Source organism: Dasypus novemcinctus, chromosome 1 (assembly GCF_030445035.2).
Source record: "Dasypus novemcinctus isolate mDasNov1 chromosome 1, mDasNov1.1.hap2, whole genome shotgun sequence".
Taxonomy (NCBI): Eukaryota; Metazoa; Chordata; class Mammalia; order Cingulata; family Dasypodidae; genus Dasypus; species Dasypus novemcinctus.
Window position 1 is genome coordinate 166,223,747 of NC_080673.1, and position 12,754 is coordinate 166,236,500.

Below are 12,754 nucleotides of genomic sequence, written 5' to 3' on the forward strand. Positions count from 1 at the left end.
TGAGTAGAGCTCTTTTAAGAATTTTCATTTGTTAATTTAATATTACCATCCAGAGGTATGAAAATATACACTGAACAAACACAAAAAGAGTTAAGACACACCAACAGAAACATAAAACTCAATAATCTGACTCATAATTTTCACTCCTTTGGTATGGTTGTGTCCAAACTTGCCATCATTTCACATCTCTGATTTTTACTGCATTTTAAGATCTCCTCTGGAATCAGTTTTTTAGGTATAGAATTATATCATCTGTGAATTGCAAAAGTTTTACTTCTTACTTTCCGATTTGGATGCCTTTTATTTCTTTGTCTTGCCTGATTGCTCTAGCTAGAACATCCTGCACTTTATTGAACAACAGAAGTGGCAGTGGTCATCCTTGTTTTGTTCCTGATCTCAACAGTGTTTCAAGTATAAGAGGGAGCTGTGTAAAGTGACAGCTTCCTACCAAACTGAGAGGGACACATCACAGTAAACAAAGACTCAGACAAGTCCAGCTTGGCAAACAAGTAAGCATTTATTAGGGGGCTTACTTGGGGAAGTTCTACCATGGTAGTAGATCTGATCCTGTCTGTGGCCTAGAATCCTTGTCCTCAATGGTGGTAGGAGAGTGTGGTACTTCTGAGGCTCTATGTCCACACCTGCCACAAAACAAGAGGGGTCTTTTATTCTATATGTCTATGTGCAGATTGGGAGGGCAAATGAGGGGAAGCATGATTCCCACAGAAAGCAGTGTTTAGGAACAGACATTTTCAATGTGCAGGGCAAAAGTTATTAATACAATTTTACAGAAACCACAGAGCCAGGCAATTCACAGAGCACATCATCTTTAGAGTTTCTGGGAGAGAAATCTAAGCAGACAAGATTTTCTTATTAGTCACAAGCTCACAGTTATTTCTTAAGGCTTACTGTGCAAATATTAAGAAACGAAATGTTGCTGTGTCTAGAAGGGAAAAGAACTGGAAAAGTGTGGAAAAAATGTAAAGCCATATATGCTACAACTGGAAAGCTTTCAGTCTTTCACCATTGAGTACAATGTTAGCCATAGGTTTTTTATATATGTTTTTTTATCATGTTGGGGAAGTTAACTTCAATTTGATCTTTGGAGTGTTTTTATCAAGAAAGGATTCTATATTTTGTCAAATGACTTTTCTGTGTCAGTTGAGATGATCATGTGGTTTTTCTTCTTTGATTTATTAGTGTGGTATATTACACTGATTGATTTTCTTGTGCTGAAGCACCCTTGCATGACTGGGATAAAACCCACTTGATCATGATGAATAATTCTGTTAATGTGTTGTTCGATTCAATTAGTATTTTGTTGAGGATTTTTGCATCTATATTCATTTTAGGGAAATGGGTGTGTAATTTTCTTTTTTCATAGTATCTTTATCTGTTTTTGGTGTTATGGTGATGTGGGTTCATAGAATGAGTTTAGAAGTGTTTCTTCCTGTTCACTTTTTGGAAGGATTTGAGTAGATTGGTATTAGGTCATCTTTGAATGATTGGTAGAATTAACCTGTGAAGCCATCTGGTCATGAACTTTTCATGTTGAGGAGTTGTTTGATGACTATTTCCATCTCTTGTGATCAGTTTGTTGAGGTCTTCTATTTCTTCTAAGGTCAGTGTAAGTTGTTTGTATATTCCTAGGAACTTGTCCATTTCATGTGCATTGCCTAGTTTGATGGCATACAGTTGTTCATTGTATCCTCTTATGATCGCCTTTATTTCTGTGGGATCAGTAGTAACGTCTCTGCTTTCATTTCTGATTTTACTTATTTGCATCTTTTTCCTCTTTTTTCTTTGTTAGTCTACTAAGGGTTTGCCAATTTTGTCGATCATCTCACAGAACTAACTTTTGGCTTTATTAATTCTATAGTTTTGTTATTGTTGTTCTCCATTTCATTTATTTCTGCTCTGCTCTGCTGTTTTGTTCCTTCTGCTTGCTTTTGATTAGTTTGCTGTTCTTTTTCTAGTTCCTCCAGGTGTGCAATTAGGTCTTCAATTTTAACTAATTTTTTAAATGAAGTACTGGGGATCAAACCCAGGACCTCATACTTGGAAGCCTTTCACTTTCAACCTATTGGTATTCTTGGGTCTAAAGTAAGTCTCTTGTAGACAGCATATAGATGGCTCATATTTTCTTATACATTCTGCCAGACTGTATCTTTTGATTGGGGAGTTTAATCCATTAACCTTCAATGTTACTGCTGTAAGAGCAGTTGTTAGTTAACCCATTTTGACCTTTGGGTTTTATCTGTCATACATTATTTTCACCACTCTTTTTACATTTTTAGTTACTTTTACTGATATAATCTTCATTTCTATATTCTATTCCAAGTCTCTCCCATCTTTTTTTTTTCAGGCTATAGCACTCCCTTTGTATTTCAAAGCCGATCTCTTGTTTACAAACTTCCTGTTTCTATTTATCTGTGAATATCCTTAACTTGTCCTCATTTTTGAAAGACTATCTTGCCAGATATATGGCATCCTGATTAGTATATGTCTCACAGTAGGTCTATTCAGATTTATTCAGATTGGCATACATTGTGTTTCTCTATGCCCTTCAATAAAGTTGGGAAAACTTTTACCATTATTTCCTCAAATACTCCTTCTTTCCCTTTTTGCTTCTCTTCTCCTTCTAGAATACCCATAACCCAAATGTTTGCACAACTCTTGCCATCATTTAGTTCTCTAAGACCCTGTACAATTTTTTCCACTCTATTCTTTGTTCTTTTGTGTTCACTTTCAGAAGACCTGTCTTCAAACTCACTGATCCTTTCTTCTGACTCTTCAAATCTGCTGTTATATGCCTCCAGTGCATTTTATTGTGCCTTTCATTCCCATGAGATCTGCTGTTTTCCTATGTATGCCTTCAACTTCTTTGTGCTCACCCAGAGTCTTTTTTCTTTTTTAGGAGTTCCTGGGGGATTGAACCCAGGACGTCATACATGGGAAGCAGGCACTCAACCACTAAGCTACATCCACTTCCCAATGAGTTGGGATTTTCATTTCTTTTGTTTTGTTGTTTTTTGTTTCTTAGGAGGTACCAGGGCTTGAACCTGGAACCTTGTACATGGGAAGCATGTGCTGAACACTTGAGCTACATCTTTTCCCTCCCCGCCCCCCAGTGTTGTCTTAATATCTTTTATCTCTTTAACCATGTCATTAAATTTATTAAGGAGATTTGTTTCAATATCTGTGGTTAGTTGTCTCAACTCCTTGACATCATCTGGTGGTTTAGTTTGTTCCTTTGGGCCATATCTTCCTGTTTCTTGGTATGGCTTGTCACCTTTTGTCAATGTCTCAACATCTGAATTACTTGATGCATTTATTCTGGGCTCAGTTTCTCTCCTTAGTCCAGGGCTTTCTATTTGATTGGCTTTATACTACAGCTCCTCTGTGATATTGGTTCAACTTATTTTGGAACTTTGTAATGGTTCATGTTCAGCCAATCTGAATTTTTTCAGCCCTTTTTGATTCTTGCCCTTTCTCTCTTGCTGGGGGCAGGGTAGGAGTCGAGGATGAGGTTGGTACTGTAAGCTATGGAGGTTGAAGTTGCCCGCATTGTCCCAGGAACTGATGAGGCTTCTCCCATCTTTCTTCCCTAACAGGGGTGGGGATGGAGCTGCAGCTGTGTGCAGTAATCCAAGACATGCAGGTAAGGATTACCAATAGTGGCCTGAAGAGACTGAATAAGATCCATACCCCTTCCTCCCCTGCCTGGGGTGGGGATGGGGCCACAGTGTGGGCAGTAAACCAGGTCATGCATGCCAAAACAGTTGCCCAGATAGCCTGATAAAGTATCAGCCCCCTTCTCCCCTGCCAAGGGTAATGGAGCCACAGGTGTGTATAACAAACTTGTCCATGTGGGCCCAAAGCACCTGCAGTTGCCTGGTGAGGCTGAGGGAGCACTGTTCTTCCACTTGTCCTGTCAGGTGAAGGGATGGAGCCACATTTGTTCCCAAGAATGTTGTTCATGTGGGCCAAAAGAACCTGCAGTTGGTCTGAAGGGCTGTTCTTGGGCTCAGGAAATGAGGAAAAGGCAAGACACCAACGGGAAGGAGAGAGGCAAAGGAAGGAGTCTCAGCAGGTTGAAAAACCCCATAAGTACAGCTGCAAAAGCAGTAGAGGCACCTGCCCTACCAACTTTGGAGCAAATAGCCGTCTGTGGACTTCAGTAGCCGTGAACTGCAGTAACTATGGATTAAGGGTTACAGGGATCTTCTTTCCCAAGAAAGGGGATAGGGAAAAACACAGCCTACAGCAAATTCAGATTTTGGTTAACGGACTTGATCTGCTGCAGGGGAGAGGTCACACATTTCCAGGCATGGTAGGGCCAAGATACTGTTTGTCCTGAGAACTGGCAGGCAGCTAAAGATAATTTGCCTTCTCAAACACCCTTCCTACTGCCCTGGGCTGTTGCTGAGGAGGCAGAGGAAGGGAGGGTGTGACCAGCCAAGGGTGAAAACAGCCTCTAAGAAGGTTCGTGAGGCTTGGCCAGCCCTGAGAAGAATGCTTCTCCACTGCCCACCTACCTGAGGAGTTAGTCTGAATGCTTCCTCCCTAGTACCTGGGATCTCAGCTGAGAGGTCTGCAAAAGAGCTATCAGCTGGCCAGACCAGAAAAGGCCATGAAAAAGGAAAATAATAAATAAATAAAAGAGGCAAGCAGCTGCCTTTACTGCCACCCTCTCCAAGGCCCTTGGAAACTGGCACACACCCCATTGCTGGGTCCTTAGCCCTGGTCAAGCAGTTAAAGAGGGGCAATCCTAAATATCTAGAACCAATTGAACCAAGAGTCAACGACAGTGGTAGTACCAGACACTTAACAGTAAATCCCTAGACAAAAGAGAGAAACTTATCATTAGAGCAAATGCAGCATCAGAATTGGATGCCTAGACATCAGTGAAAAATTACAAGTCATGTAAAGATAAAGGAAGATATGGCTCAGGCAAATGAACAAATCAAAGTTCCATATGAGACATAGGAAGTGAAACAGCTAATCAATGAGGTTCTTATCAAATCATGGAGTTGAAGGATATGGCTAAAGAAATAAAAGACATTAAGAAGTCACTGAGGCAAAGCAGGTGTAACTCAGTGGTTGAGCACTTGCTTTGCATATACAAGGTTCCAGGTTCAATCCCTGATAACTGCTTTAAAAAAAAAGACACTGAGTAAGCACAAAGAAAAATTTGAAATCTTGGATAGAAAAATAACAGAGCTTATGGTAATGAAAGACCAATAAGTAAGATTTAAAATACAATAGAGACTCACAGCTGATTTGAAGTCATGGAAAAAAGAATCAGTGACATAGAGGAAAGAAAAACTAAAATTGAAAAGAAAGAGGAACAGAGAAAGCAAAGAATGGGAAAAATTGAGTAGGGGCTAAGGGAATTGAATGATAACACAAAGTGCAACAACATATGTGTTATGTTAGTTTCAGAAGGAGACAAGATGGGAAAAGGGTAAGAAAGAGTATTTGAGGAAATCATGGCTGAAAATTTCCCATTGAAAGACATGAATATACATGTCCAGGATGTACAACATACTCCAATTAGAATAAATCCAAATACACCTACCCCAAGACACATAATATGCAGAATGTCAAAGATAAAGAGAAAATTCTGAAAGCAGCAAGGAAAAAGCAAAACATCACATACAAGGGATGTCCAATAAGACTTAGAGTGGATTTCACTTCATTAACAATGGAGGCAAAAGATAGTGGTATAATATAATTAAGATACTGAAAGGAAGAACTGCCAGCCAATAATTCTTTATCGGGCAAAACTGTCCTTCAAATATGACAGTGAGTTTAAAATATTCACAGATAAACAGAAATTAAAGGAGTTTATAAACAAGAATTCAGCTCTGCAAGAAACACTAACGGGAATTTTGCAGCCAGAAAAGAAAAGAGGAAAGTGTAGAATTGAAGACTATCAGAAAGGGTAAGCAAAAAGTTAAAAAAAAAAAAAAAAATGGACAAAATAAAATATGACATATGAAAGTGAAAGGATACAACAGCTGAAGTAAGTAATGCCTTTACAGTAATCATATTGAAAGTTAATGGATTAAACTCCCCAATCAAAAGATATAGGCTGACAGAATGGATTACAAAAACAAACAAACAAACATGAGCCAACCATATGCTGCTTACAAGAGACTCACCTTAGACCCAGGGACACAAACTGGCTGAAAGTGAAAGGTTAAGATATTTCATGGAAATAGTAAATAACCAAAAGAGAGTAGGGGTAGCTATACTGGTGTCAGACAAAACCAACTTTTAAAAAGTGAAAAGAGATGCAGAAGGCCATTATATATTAGCAAAAGGGACAATCTAGCAGGAAGGATTAACAGGCATAAATATCTAAACAGGGTGCCCCAAAATATATGAGGCAAAATCTGGCAAAATTGAAAGGAAAAAAAAAATATGCCACTCACATCAATGGATAGAACTAGACAAAAAATCATAAGGAAAGAGAGAACCTGAATGATATGATAAATGAGCTGGACCTGACAGGCATATACAGAACACTGCACCCCAAATCAACAGGTTTACATTCTTCTCAAGTGCTCATGGATCTATCTCCAGAGTTGACTACATGTTGGGCCAAACTACAGCTCTCAAAAACTTAAGACTGAAATTATACAAAGCACCTTCTCTTATCATAATGGAATGAAGCTGGAAATAAGTAATAAGCAGGAAAGGGGAAATAGTGTAAATATATGGAGGCTAAAGAACACACTCCTAAACAATCAGTGGGTCAAAGAATAAATTGCAAGAGAAATAAGTCGATATTTAGAGACAAATGAAAATAAAAACACAAATTATCAAAACTTATGGGATAGAGTGAAGGCAGTGTTGAAAGGAATGTTTAAAGCCCTAAATGTCTACATTAATAAAGAAGAAAGAGCTAAAAATCAAAGAACTAACAACTAGATAAACTAGAAGAACAGCAAACCAATCCCAAAGCAAGCAGAAAGAAATAAATAATAAAGATTAGAGCAGAGGGCAGTGGACTTGGCCCAGTGGTTAGGGCATCCACCTACCACATGAGAGGTCCATGGTTCAAACTCCGGGCCTCCTTGACCCGTGTGGAGCCGGCCCATGTGCAGTGCTGATGCGCACAAGGAGTGCCGTGCCACGCAGGGGTGTCCCCATGTAGGGGAGTCCCACGCTCAAGGAGTGCGCCCTGTAAGGAGAGCCGCCCAGCGCGAAAGAAAGTGCAGCCTGCCCAGGAATGGTGCCACACACACAGAGAACTGACCAAGATGACACAACAAAAAAAGAAACACAGATTCCCATGCCGCTAACAACAACAGAAGCAGACAAAGAAGATGCAGTAAACAGACAGAGAGAGCAGACAATGGGGGGGGAGGGGAGAGAAATAAATAAATAAGTAAATCTTTTTTTAAAAAAAGATTAGAGCAGAAATGAATGAAACTGGAACAACAAAAACAACAACAAAATAGAGAAAATCAACAAAACCAAAAGCTGATTTTTTGAAAAAATAAAATCAACAAATTCTTAGTAAGACTAATAAAGAAAAAAAAAGAGAGAAAAGATGCAAATAAATAAAATTAGGAATAAAAGGGAGGGCAAGAAGACTGACTCCACAGAAATAAAAGGATCATAAGAGGATATTATGAGAAACTGTATGCCAACAAATTAGACAACCTAGATGAAATGGACAAATTCCTAGAAATGCACAACCTACATTGACTCTACAAGAAAGACAGGAATTCAGCAAACTGATCACAAGCAAAGAGATTGAATTAGTCATCAAAAACCTCCCAACGAGGAAAAGTTCAGGGCCAGATGGTTTCACAGGTGAATTTTACCAAACATTTCAAGAAGAATTAATACCAATCATGTTTAAACTCTTCCAAAAAATTGAAAAGGAGGGAAAATTACTCATCACATTTTATGAAGCCAACATCACCATAATATCAAAGCCAGATAAAGGCACTACAAGAAAATAAAATTATAGACCAGTTTCCCTAATGAACATAGCTGCAAAAATTCTCAACAAAACATTTGCAAATTGAATCCAACAGTATATAAAAACAATTTACACATCACAAATAAGTGGGTTTTATTCCTAGTATGCAATGGTGGTTCAATATAAGAAAATCAATTAATGTAATACAACACATTAACAAAGAGAAGGGGGAAAAACTCACAAGATCATAGCAATTGATGCTGAAAAGGCATTTGACAAAATTCAGACTCCTTTCTTGATAAACACACTTCAAAAGATAGGTATAGAAGGCAAGTTCCTCAACATAATAAAAGACATATATGAAAACCCTATAGCCAACATCATACTCAATGGGGAGAGGTTGAAAGCCTTCCCTTTAAGATTGGGAGCAAGACATTGCATGTTCATGGATGGGAAGACTAAACTCATGAAGATATCAGTTCTACTCAAATTGATTCATAGATTCAATGCAATACCAATCAAATTTCCAACAGCTTAATTTACAGAAATAAAAAGTCAATTACCAAATTTATTTGGAAGGGAATGGGATTCCAAATAGCCAAAAACATCCACAAAAAGAAGAGCAAACTCATGCTTCCTGACACTGAAGTGTATTGTGAACTACAGTGGTCAAAACAGCATGGTATTGGCATAAAGACAGAAAAATTGATTAATAAAATTGAATTAAGAGTTCAGAAATAGACTCTCACCTCTGTGGTCAACTGATTTTTGATAAGCCTACCAAATCCTCTTCTCTGGGACAGAACAATCTGTTCAATTGTAGCACTGATGTGGAGAAAGAATGGCCACGGTAGCTGCTGAGGGTAGGGAGAGGGAAGAAGAGATATGATGTGGGGGCATTTTAGGATGTGGAGTTGTCCTGGATGGTACTGCAGGGACAGATGCTGGACATTGTATGTCCTTCCATGGCCCACTGGGTGGACTGGGGGAGAGGGTAAACTACAATGTAAACCATTATCCATGTGGTGCAGCAGTGCTCCAAAACGTATTCACTAAATGCAATGAAAGTGCCACGATGATGAAAGAGGTTGTTGATGTGGGAGGAGAGGGGTGAGGGGGTTGGGGGGGTATATGGGGACCTCATATTTTTTTAATATAACATTAAAAAAAAATAATAGAGAAAAAATAAAATAAATAACTAAATGGTGCTGGGAGACCTGTATATCCATAACCAAAGAATGAAAGAGGACCCCTAACTCCTCATACAACAATCAACTCAAAATATATCAAAGACCTAAACATAAAAGCCAGGACCATAAAACTTCTAGAAGATAACATAAGGAAACATCTACAAAACCTGGTAGTAGGTGGGGATCTCATAAGCCTTATACCCAAAGCATGAGCAACAAAAGGAAAAATAAATGGTACTTCCTCAAAACTAAACACTTCTGCACTGCAAAGGACTTTTTTTTTCTCTCAATGGGAAAAAATATTTGGAAATTACACATCCAACTAGGGTCAAATATTCTTGACATATAAAGAGATCTACAACTCAACAATAAAAAGACAAATAAATCAATTTAAAAATGTGCAAAAGACCTGAATAGACAATTTTGTAAAGAAGAAATACAAATAGCAAAATAAAAAATAAAAAAATGCTCAACATCCCTGGCTATTAGGATAATGAAAATCAAAGCTACAATGAGATATCATTTCACACCTATTAGAATGGCCACTATTAACAAAACAGAAAACCACAAATGTTAGAGAGGATGTGGAGAGACAAGAATGCTTATTCACTGTTGGTGGGAATGTAGAATAGTGCAGCCATTGCGGAAGTCTGGCAGTTTCTAAGGAAGTTAGATATAGATCTACCATGTGACCCAGCAATACTGCTACTAGGTATATACCCAGAACTGAGAGCAATGACACAAACAGACATCTGTTCATGGCAACATTATTCACAATTGCCAAAAGATGGAAACAACACAGGTGTCCATAAACTGATGAATGGATAAACAAACTCTGTTATATACACGACGGAATTTTTTTCAGCTATAAGAAGAAATGAAGTCATGAAGCATATAACAATATGGGTGAACCTGGAGGACATTATGTTGACAAAAGGACAACTATCGCATGACTTCACTATTATGAACTGAATATAATGAGCAAACTCATGGAGTTAATAGCTACAATATAAGTCACAAGAGAAAAGAATGTGGTTAGAGAATGGAAAGCTGAGGTTTAATTAGTGCAGAATTGGTAAAAAGTGGTTTGTAAATGTCTGGAAATGAATAGAAATAGTGAAAGCCCTTCAAAGGATTTGTAATTAGTAGTGCTAACATATGGATATGATAATGGGTTTTTTTTTCTTTTGGGGGGAAGGCTAATGAAAATGCTAATATTGATTGAAGAGGTGAGTGCACAACTCGGTGATTATACCAATGCCACTGACTGTACACTTTAAATAAACTGTATGGTTTATGAACAAAAAAAAAAAAATAGGGTGAGTTGGGGAAAAATACACAAAATGTAAGATATGGACTATAGTTAGTAGTAATACTTTGATGATGCTCTTTCATAATTTTTTACCACTGTTTCACAATTTAAAGTATTTGTGGTAAGATGATGTATGGAACTCTGCATGATGTTATGCATATTTGTTTTGTAAGTTCACAACTTTTACTGTACACTTATTATTTCTGTATGTTCATGCGTGAATGATATACCTGAATAAATTGTTTAAAAATAAAATAAAATAATAATAAATCTAAGTTCCTTCAGTTGTCCAGAGAGGCTGAGGAAATACCAACCCCACAGCTGTCCTAAAAGGGTGAGGATGTAGCCACATGGTCGCCCCAAATCTAGTCTGTGCGGGCCAAAAGTGACTACAGTTGCCCAGAGAAGATGATGCAAGTCCCACCAGCTTCCTCCCTGCCAGAGGTGGACTGGAGCTCATGCTAGGGCTGCAATATGATCTGGGTGGAAAGAAGCCAGTTCCTACTATCACTGTGATTTTCAATCAGCCTCGCTTCCCTTCATGCTAGGGACAGAGTTAAAACCGAGACTACTGACCTCTTCCCGACTTGGAAAGGTTTCAACTTTAGCTGTACCAAGCACTGGACGTTAGCCAGCCAAATTTACTAATCAGAAGCCGTAGTTAGTGCTAGGACCGTCTCTTCCTCTTGTTTTTGGGAAATGGAGCTTCCAACTCCAGCCAGGTAACAGCTTCCAAAGCATCCTGTCCCACCGTGGGGGATGGGCACTAGCTTCCATGGCATGGAGAGCTGTATTCACGAATCTTCACTGCAGATGGGCAGTCTCCTTCCATTCTCCCAAGGTTGTTGCAGGATGCCCTTTTGCTTTCCTGGACCCCCAACCAGGTGATTTAACTAGCTCTGGCTATTTATTAACTGCACTGCAGGGATGAGCTGACTCTTGCCCCTCCTCCTTTGTGCATGTATTTTTAACGTATGTGCATGGTATTGTGGTATAGGTCTGTTTCTGGTTATTTTTTTTTGTTTTTGTTTTTTTTTCAAACAGTTTTAAAAATCTATCTATGTTGCTGCATGTACAGGTTGACTGCTGTTTCTAAACACTGCCTAGTGCTCAGTATTGTGACTCAATCACCTTCTCATTTCCCCAGCGATAAACACTAAGTTACCTTGAACTTCCTGTGGACCTTGTGTAAAAATCTGAGATAAACCTGGCAGCATGACTACTGGGTCATATGATATACAAATATTTAACTAAGTACTACCAGATTGCTCTCTAGGATGGTAACTCAAATCTACACTCCTATACTACCATTGGTGCATGAGAGTAATTTTGCATAATCCAGGTTTCTATATTGCCAGACTAGTATGTATGTACGAATGTCTCATTATTTTATTTGTATTTTTCTGATTAGAAACAAATTTAAGCATATCTTTATTGGCTTGTTAGCTTTTAAAGTCACCCCATCTGTAAGCTGCCTCATCATATTCTTTGTCCATTTTCCTATTGGGACTTTTTTTAAAAGGAGTTTCTCTAGTATTTAGAAATTAGTCCCATGTTACTTAGGGATTGTAAATATTTTCTCTTCTGTCCCTTATGATGTCATTTCATTGAGCAGGAAACCTTAATTTTGTTATCAAATTCACCAAATTCTAGCCTTATGGCTTGCACTTTTAGAATTTGAAAGTTCCTCTCCACCCCTATTTCACCAAGATGTTTTCCAAAATTATTTACTAGATTTAACGAAATCTTAGATGCCACCTGTGAAGATGCATATTGATTTGAGAAGTGTTTAATTATGGGGGCGAAAAAAGGCCAATGGCAATTGGAAGAGATCATCTATGGTAACGTACAAAATGATTTCAGACAAAATTGCAATTCAAATTGATTAAATACACATATTAATTTTATAATTTGACCTATCCCAAAATATATTTAATCCTTCAGTACACCTTGGTATGATGTTAAGTAGACATCCAGTGATTTTTCTTCAGATAGATTCAGTTTTCCTCACCATAATCTTTTAAATGATCCATCCTTTTCCCATTTGTGTGGAACATGTGCGTGTGTGTACACGTGCAAACATTCCTTTGTTCCTTTATGCCATTTGCCTATTCTTTCTTTAGTACCATACTATTTTTATCACTATGCTTTGTAAGGTATTTTAATACCTGAAGGGCAAGAATCTTGTTTTGCTTTCTTTTCAAAGTTGATATATTTAATTAACATCTTTATTCTTTTATATCCAACAACCTTACCAAATTCACATATTAATTCTGTCAGTAGAAATATTTGTGTTGTGTATGAATGAGT

General features: G+C 38.0%; 1 protein-coding gene across 2 annotated transcripts in view; it reads right to left on the bottom strand.

Annotated features, from left to right (window-relative positions):
- Positions 1-498: 498 nt before the first annotated feature.
- N4BP2 (NEDD4 binding protein 2) overlaps positions 499-12,754 on the bottom strand; it is a 118,067-nt gene continuing 105,811 nt past the window's right edge. For both annotated transcript variants that reach the window (XR_011649439.1, XM_071216888.1), the window contains exon 20: positions 499-641. The gene's annotated coding sequence lies outside the window, so the exon portion shown is untranslated. The remainder of the gene's footprint in view (positions 642-12,754) is intronic.